The sequence below is a fragment of the Mastomys coucha genome, unplaced genomic scaffold, assembly GCF_008632895.1.
Source record: "Mastomys coucha isolate ucsf_1 unplaced genomic scaffold, UCSF_Mcou_1 pScaffold9, whole genome shotgun sequence".
Lineage (NCBI taxonomy): Eukaryota > Metazoa > Chordata > Mammalia > Rodentia > Muridae > Mastomys > Mastomys coucha.
Window position 1 is genome coordinate 96,520,382 of NW_022196915.1, and position 8,240 is coordinate 96,528,621.

Consider the following 8,240-nt stretch of genomic DNA (forward strand, 5'->3'; position numbering starts at 1 on the left):
TATTGTGAATTTTGTTTCATATCACAATCATAGTTATACAAATTAATTAATTACACAGTTGAACATGTTCATTTTAAATGTAGATTCACTATTTTTTCAATAACAAAAATATCATCCAAAAAGAAGTGTGAGAAAGAATGACCAGCAGAACCAAGATACCAAACCACAGCTCCTCAGGAAGCTCTAAACCTTTGCTTTCTGTCTCTGGGACTTTCTAGGAGTTCCCCTCTCCTTCCCATCACACCCCAGCAGCAGTGTATTTCCATTCATTCTTCTTGCCCTCTGGGCTTCTCTCAGTTGTCTTCTCATCTGTGATCCTTCTCCCTTTTCCCCTCTTCTACCCTTTCACATCCAGATCTCTCCTCCTGCCTCCTGTGATTATTTTCTTCTCTCTACTAGGTGGGACTGATGCATCCTCACTTAGGCCTTCCTTCCTGTTAATCTTACTATGGTCTGTGTGTTGTATCATGGATATTTTATACTTTTAGGCTAATATCCACTTACCAATAACTATATGCCATGCAAGTCTTTGGGACCTTGGTTACCTCACTCAGGATGATATTTTCTAGGTTCTGAAAATTTCATGATGTCCTCGTTTTTATAGCTGTATAGTATTCCATTTTGTAAATGGACCATATTTTCTGTATTCATTCCTCGGTTGAGGAACATCTGGGTTACTTCCAGTTTCAGTAATAACTAGCTATTACTGGCTGTAATGCTGCTTATTAACAGAGGGGACCATGTGTCCTTGTCTTATGATTGATCATCTTTTGGGTATACAGCCAGGAACTGTATAGCTGGGTCTTCAAGTAGAACTATTTCCAATTTTTTGAGGAGCCATCAGAATGATGTCCACAGTGGTTGTACTAGTTGACATTCTCACCAGCAACAGAGGAGTATTCCTTTTTCTCCACATCCTTGCCAGCATGTGCTGGCACTTGAAATTTTGATCTTAGCCATTCTGATTGAGGTAAGGTGGAATCTCAGGGTCATATTGATTTGCAATTCCCTTATCACTAAGGGCATTCAACATTTGTTTAAGTGCTTCTCCACCATTAGATATTCCTCTGTTGTGAATTCTCTATTTAGCTCTGTATCCCATTTTTAAGTTGGATTATATGATTTGTTGGTTTCTAAGTTCTTTTGTTCTTTATATATTTTGGATATTACTTCCCCATCTTACTACTTCCCCATTTTATTAATTTTAACTAAAAATTTGTTTTTTGTTGTTTTGTTTTGTTTTTGTTTTTGTTTTTATATTGTTTTGTTGACATTAAAATTCCTACTCCAACTTGTTTCTTGGGTCTGATTGGTTGGATAAACTTTTCTACAGCCCTTTAGTTTGATGTAATGTCAATTTTTGTTGTTGAAGTGTGTTTTTTATATAAAGCAGAAGGATGGATTTTATTTTGCCATCCTTTCTGTTAGCCTGTGTCTATTTAGTGGGGAATGAGTCCAATTGTGTTAAGAGATTATTAATTACCAGTGATTACTAAATCCTGTTATTTTGTTGGTGGTGGCCATAGTGTGTGTGTGTGTGTCTATGTTCATTTGTGTGTATATGTATGTATGTGTGTGTTCTTATATTCTTTCAGTTTTGCTGGCATGAGGTTATTAATTTCCTGTGTTTTCTTGGGTATATTTTGCCCCCTTGGATTCGAATTTTCCTTCTAGTATCTTTTGTAGGGTGGATTTGTGTATAGGTATTGTTTAAATTTGGTTTTGTTGTGGAAAAACTTGTTTTCTCCAACTATGGAGATTAAAGTTTGCTGATTATAGTAGTCTAGGTTGATACCTGTGATCTCTTAGAATCTGCAAGGTGTCTGCATTGCCCTTTCTGGCTTTATAAAGTCTCTGCTGAGAAGTCTGGTCTAATTGTAATAGGTCTGGTTTATATGTTACTTGATCTTTTCCCCTTTCAACTTTTAATATTCCTTCTTTGTTCAGCACATTTATTGTTTATGTAGCAGGAGGATTTTGTTGTCTGGTCTAATCTGTTTGGTTGTCTGTAAGCTTTTTGTATGTATGTTTATAGATGTCTCAGTCTTTAGGATAGATGTTTTCTTCTATGATTTTTATTGATGATATTTTCTGGGCTTTGGAGGTGTGAGTCTTCTTCTATTCCTATTATTCTTAGGTTCGATCTTTTTATAATGTCACAGATTTCTTGGATACTTTGTTTCAGGAACTTGTTAGACTTAACATTTTCTTTGACTGAAGTATCCATTTCTTCAATTTTATCCTCTAAACCTGAGATTCTTTCTTCCAACTCTTGTATTCTATTTGCAATGCTCCAGTCTGTAATTCCTCTTCTCTTTCCTAAGTTTTCATTCAGTGTATGCTTTCTTTATTGATTTTTCTTTCAAGTCTTGAAAGCTTATTCATTTCCTCCACCTACTTGATTGTATTTTCCTGTATTTACTTTAAGGATTTATTCATTTCCTCTCTAAGGGAAATCCATCTTTATAAGATTGGATTTAATGTCACCTTCTTTGCTTTGTTCATATTAGGAGCTGTCCGTGGTAGACTAGCTGGCGCAACTATATCGCCCTAGCTCTTGTTAGCTGTGCCTTTAGCCTTTGGTTTGTCCCGAGTGTTAGCTTGATGTTCCTGATGCAACCGAACATCTCAGTAGGTAAGCAAAGGCTTGGGCTTGATGATGGAGTGCAGATAAGAACAAACTACGCACCTCTGGTGGCTGTTCCCTGGGTGGTCCTGCAAACCTCCTGGGGAAGAGAGGTAGAGTTCTAGGCCTGATAGTGAAGCTTTGGAGACAGAGTTTAGCTTACATCGGCTGTCTGTGCTTCAGGTGGAGTGGGTATGCAGAAGATTGGATTGAAAGGCTCTAAACTGGATTTTCTTTGGGGTTGGCAGGCCTCCTGCTTATTGGAAGGTGACAGGGCTGTTGGGGGGCAAAGGGGAAAAGACAGCATGCAGCTCACCACTGATGGCTGTACCTCAAGTGGAACAAGAAGGAGATAGATATCTGTAGATTTGAAAATGCTTAACCAGTTTAGAATTATCTAAGCCTGAAGGAAAGAATAGATGCAACATTGGAACAACAGGACACTTGATTTTGAACACAAGTGAAATTTATACCCACATTTGCAAATGAAGAATCTTATATGGAAAAATATCGGTAACTTGCATTTCAATTCTCTTTCACTAAGCATATTATCTCTTTCTACTCATATGGTAATACAAATGTTAATCATCAGCCTTGAAGCATTTTAAGGAAGATTTTTCATAATTATTTAATTGATTTCTTTGTTCATATCATGTAATATTTTGCAGTTTCCTAGCCTGTATCCACAGTTAGTCTCACACAAATACACTGTATATAATCATTACAAGCTAAGATATGCATGTGAAACAAGATGCTGTATTTATGAATTCCAAGGATCAACTGCATCTTGGAGAGGGGTTAAGAGAAGTGGTGTCTGGGAGCAGCAAGAAGAAAGACTTGAAGTCAAATCATGGATCCAACTTGTGTTCTGCTTGATATAGATTTTCTACTCTGCATCTATGTTCTGCTTTCTCTCTGGAGATTTCTCTGTCTACATTCTGCTTGCTTGCTATTCTAAGAAATCTGTCCATGTCTTGCTTGCTCGTGTGTGTGTGTGTGTGTGTGTGTGTGTTTGTGTGTGTGTGTGTGTGTGTGTGTGTGTGAGAGAGAGAGAGAGAGAGAGAGAGAGAGAGAGAGAGAGAGAGAGAGTTCTTCAAAACAGTTCTCTCTTTTTATACTAAAAAACTCTCTGGATAGCTCATCTCCATAACAGAGGTCCAGTCTTTTATTTACATATCAATTAAGTAATTTATCCCAGGTTTTCATTTTTATTTTCTTATGAACTAGCCTCCCATGGCCCCAGCCCTTGGATTCTTAGGAGACAGCAATCATATTTTTTTTCTTAACATTGCATAAGAATTCAGAGATTTGTAGTGCTTTTTAAAGCTCAGATGATAAGCAGGGCAGGGTGGTACCTTGCCCTGAAATTACCATTTCTACCACACCTGGGCCTAATCTTTCTCTGTCTTAGGCTAGCCAGGAACTACTTCTTCCTTAGTAATTTTCTAACAAGTTAGATCACAAGGCAGCTGCTTTTATTCTTTAGATTCATGAAGCCGCTCATATAATTCATATTGTATCCTTATTTTTGCATAGTTGAGAAATTCTACATTTTTGAATTTATGTGTTTAGAGTTCTTAACCACAGCTTTAAGGGTTCTCCTACCATTTTGTGGAGACATTAGTCCCACCCTCAATTCCTGGACTCATGTTGTTTTTAATTATCATTGAGTAAGTAGCATTTACAGGAAGAACATTCCTAAGAGGAATTTAAAATATGTACATTATTATGCAAACAAGCCATAGGGTAGATATCAACACTCAGGGAGGCTCATAGAGACTGGAGCAGGGGGAACCCTGTCCCAGAGGCAGGAACCACATCACTCTGTCTCCACCAGGACCACAACAGACTTGGCATATGAAGCCATAACTAGTAAGTTAATAGAATATTTCTGTTCATTTTGATATAAGCTCAATAAGTTTATCTTTCCTTGTGTCTAAATAAAATTCAGTTGTATATATGAATCATGTTTTAATTATCTATGTGAACATGCACAAAGATTAACATGACACTATGAATGTCTTCTTCACATTCATCAGATAAATCTGTTTTAGGCACAGTCTCTTACCATTTTAGGTGTTCAAAAGCTGCAATGTTGAGAACATTAGGCATTACTCAATTTTTTTTTTCTACCAAGCCAATTAGCTACGTCTCTACAATAATTTGGGACGGAAGAGTCCATCTCTTGCCTAAATTAAATCTTGCCAAGTCTTGGAGCTACCTGAAGTTATTCTGTCTAATTAAACTTTACTTTGAACACCAAACACAAGCATGTGATAACATACTATAGCACCAGAGAGACATTATTCCTTAATTGATAGAAAAAAGCTGTCAAATGATAAAAGACAAAAATAAAAATCTGCTAGCAAAAAATTTTCAGCAAAAGACCACTTTAGAGTTGGATCTCTTGATGTAAGTAAATAATTGAAGAGATGAATGACCAGGGGACTCTCTAAAACTCACTATGCTTGAGTTACTTATTGAACAAATGAAATGATAATTATTGCTATGGGCTTGTTTACAGATTTGTTTAATATATAAGGAATTAAAAAGGAAAAATGCAACAACTTTAAATCTTGAACATATTATTAATATTTTTTCCATTTTCCTTAGTAATGACTTTATAGAAAGAATAATTTCAAGAAAATGTAAGTTGTGAAATTTTCATGTTGATTTTTAATGAATTACATACATTTAAAATCAACAGATGAAGTTCTAAATTTGATAGTTTCTGTGTCTGTTTAATATTCAAATCCATGACTCAGGACAGACAACACCATGCCACATTTCTCTTTTTCTAAAACTAATGGTATTACCAGGATACTGTATAACCTCATTGCCAAGGCTAGAATTTATACTGAAAACTTCACTATAGCTCATAAATGTCAGTCACATAGTTATTGATCCCCAAATAGAAAATTCCTCTGTTAATATTATATAGCTCTACCAATTAAAATATGAAATTCAAAGAATAATAGAAACCACAAAAAATAAAGTATTGTAATACAAAGACCCATCTGTATGTAGTATAAATTAATTCTTTAGTAGAAAATCCTATACGATTTCCCTCATTACTAATAATTCACTGTGCCTGAAGATAAGCAAAAATCATAGTATTATTTTTATCTTGATTGAGCACTAAAGATATTTTTAATAAATAAAATATCTCATTTTGAGTTTTGCCAAGAACATTTTGAGGCAGTAAGTACTAAAGTACATTTGAAACACTATTAATAATCTGAAAATCAAAGGTAGAAAAATGTTTTGTACTAAAGTATAAAAATATATTTAGTTTGTTGAAAGTTCTATAAATTATGCATGTGTTTGGAAGAAGAATAAAAGTAAAATATAAATATTACTGTCATGGGGCATCATATTTAATTACTACTCCATGTTCTGAAGGCAATGAATTCTTAGCTATTGAAAATTATTTACAGAATAATTCTTGGCAAATATATCACATGATAGGTGAATGCAGCATAACTTACTGCAATGAAATCTGATACCTTGCCAGCCTATCTGTTTCTCACAACTTTTCTCTTTAGACCCAGATCAATCCATTTTCTACTTAACTTGAAATTCTATTAACATAGGATTATATTTTTCAAAACCTACTTTGATAAGCGTTCTCAAACACTTCAACTCCCCTTTCTAACCCACTGTCCAAAGGTAGAGAAGAAAAGATGGTAAATAGGATAATGGGATTTGGACCTATTTAGAAGTTGAGCTTTGGGGACTATTCCAATCTTCATTGTAGGATACCAGCAGTCTAGTTCAATAGTGCCATGATAGCAACCTTAAAATTAACATAAGACAGTTGGAGCCACTAGAATCTATAGTCAGAAATCCCAGAAAGCTCTTCTCTTCTCCCAGAAAGGTCTGCTTCAGCAAAACATCACATGACACAACCAGAGATTTCCATTTCACATTAGTCTCTTTTTATTTTTTCAGGTATGAAATTTTATTTATCAATATAAAGTTGCATGCTCACCTATTATACTACCCATATGTATAAAGTAGTCATTGTTTGGCAACATATAAATTATATAACAATGTAACCTTATCTAAATATTTGCAATAAAACCAGAGACATGACAAACTAATTCAATAATTTTGCAAGTTATGCACAAATACATACTATCCAGTCTAATAATAGATACCTGACAGCATTGTGACAGGGATTAGTAATTAATAATTTGAATGGATTACTAAAGTTTGAGTTATTGATTTTTGTAATATAGGAGATTGATCAATTATCACATGATTGTGTATAGTGTAGCAACAATAGAAGACTACTGACAACCATCAAGTGTTTTCTGAGAACATATTTAACTTAGCATCCAAATACAAATGATAAACAATGTTTTATACACCCAGTTTCCATATTTAACAAAACAAAATAATTAAAGTTTACCTGTTTTTAATACCCTACTTCAAATTCTACTTTCCCAGCATGAGAACTTAGAAGCCTATTTACCCATTGAAATTATAAATACAATTTTTTTCCTTCCCATCTCCTGTTTGTGCAGTATGTCTCAGGCACACTGTGCAAAGGCACATAAATTACTAATGTCAAGCAAATTATGTGGTAATTGGAAACCAGGGCATAAATTTTAAAATAGAATGATGTCAGGCTGTAACAGATGCTCTCATAGCAATACAAGGCAAGCAATGGTTATGGATCAGTAGAAAGGCCAATTTCTACAGCAGTGATGGCCTTATTAAGGAGTCAGCATTTGAGCAAACCTCAATTATGTAGCTGGATTCATGAGCAGAGAATAAAACGTATAGGAATACCAAGGACTAACTGGGCTTGGACCATCTTAGGTACAGAGAAGTATCCCAGTTATGGCAAGTAGTCTATAGGTGGAGCAGATACTCCAGCAAAGAACCCCTCTTGACGGTTGCTGTACCTGATTTTTAGTCACATTTTCCCAAGCAGGTTTCAAACACTTCTTAATATTCTCCCCATCCTTTATACTTCCAGGCATCTGCTTCATTAAAAATCAAGTCTGCTGTTAATGGTTCTTAAAGCTCCTTCATATAAATTAAGAGCTTCTATTTTATTGGTCCAATTACCCCTAAGGCCTAGTTGAGAAATGAAAAGTCTAAAGTTATTCTTGAATTTCTCCATCTTAGAGCTCTAAAATTTAATAATACATAAATCAGTTTCCCTGAGCAGATCATCCCACACAGCACAAAGCTACATATAAATAATTTGTCATTTTAAAATATAATGTCCTGACCACTTGGATTTTGAAGTTAGATACTGTGACATTTGCAATTCCCAAAAGAGAGCTTTAGTTATTTTTCTTTAAGAATATTCTCTGAACTTTTTATGGCCTTTGTTGCCATTTCTCCAAGGTCAGCTGCTTTCAAGTTAGACTTTAGATACTATGCTGCATAGTGAAAAAAATTCCATTCATTCTGTTTCTTTTTTAAAATAAATGTTTATCTGATAATTATTGAACACACAATTTCTTTCCTGAATACTCTCAATTAAGAAATACTGGGGAGGCAGAGGTAGGTGGGTTTCTGAGTTCAAGATCAGCCTGGTTTACAGAGTGAGTTCCAGGACACCCAGGCTACACAGAGAAACCCTGTCTCGAGAAAA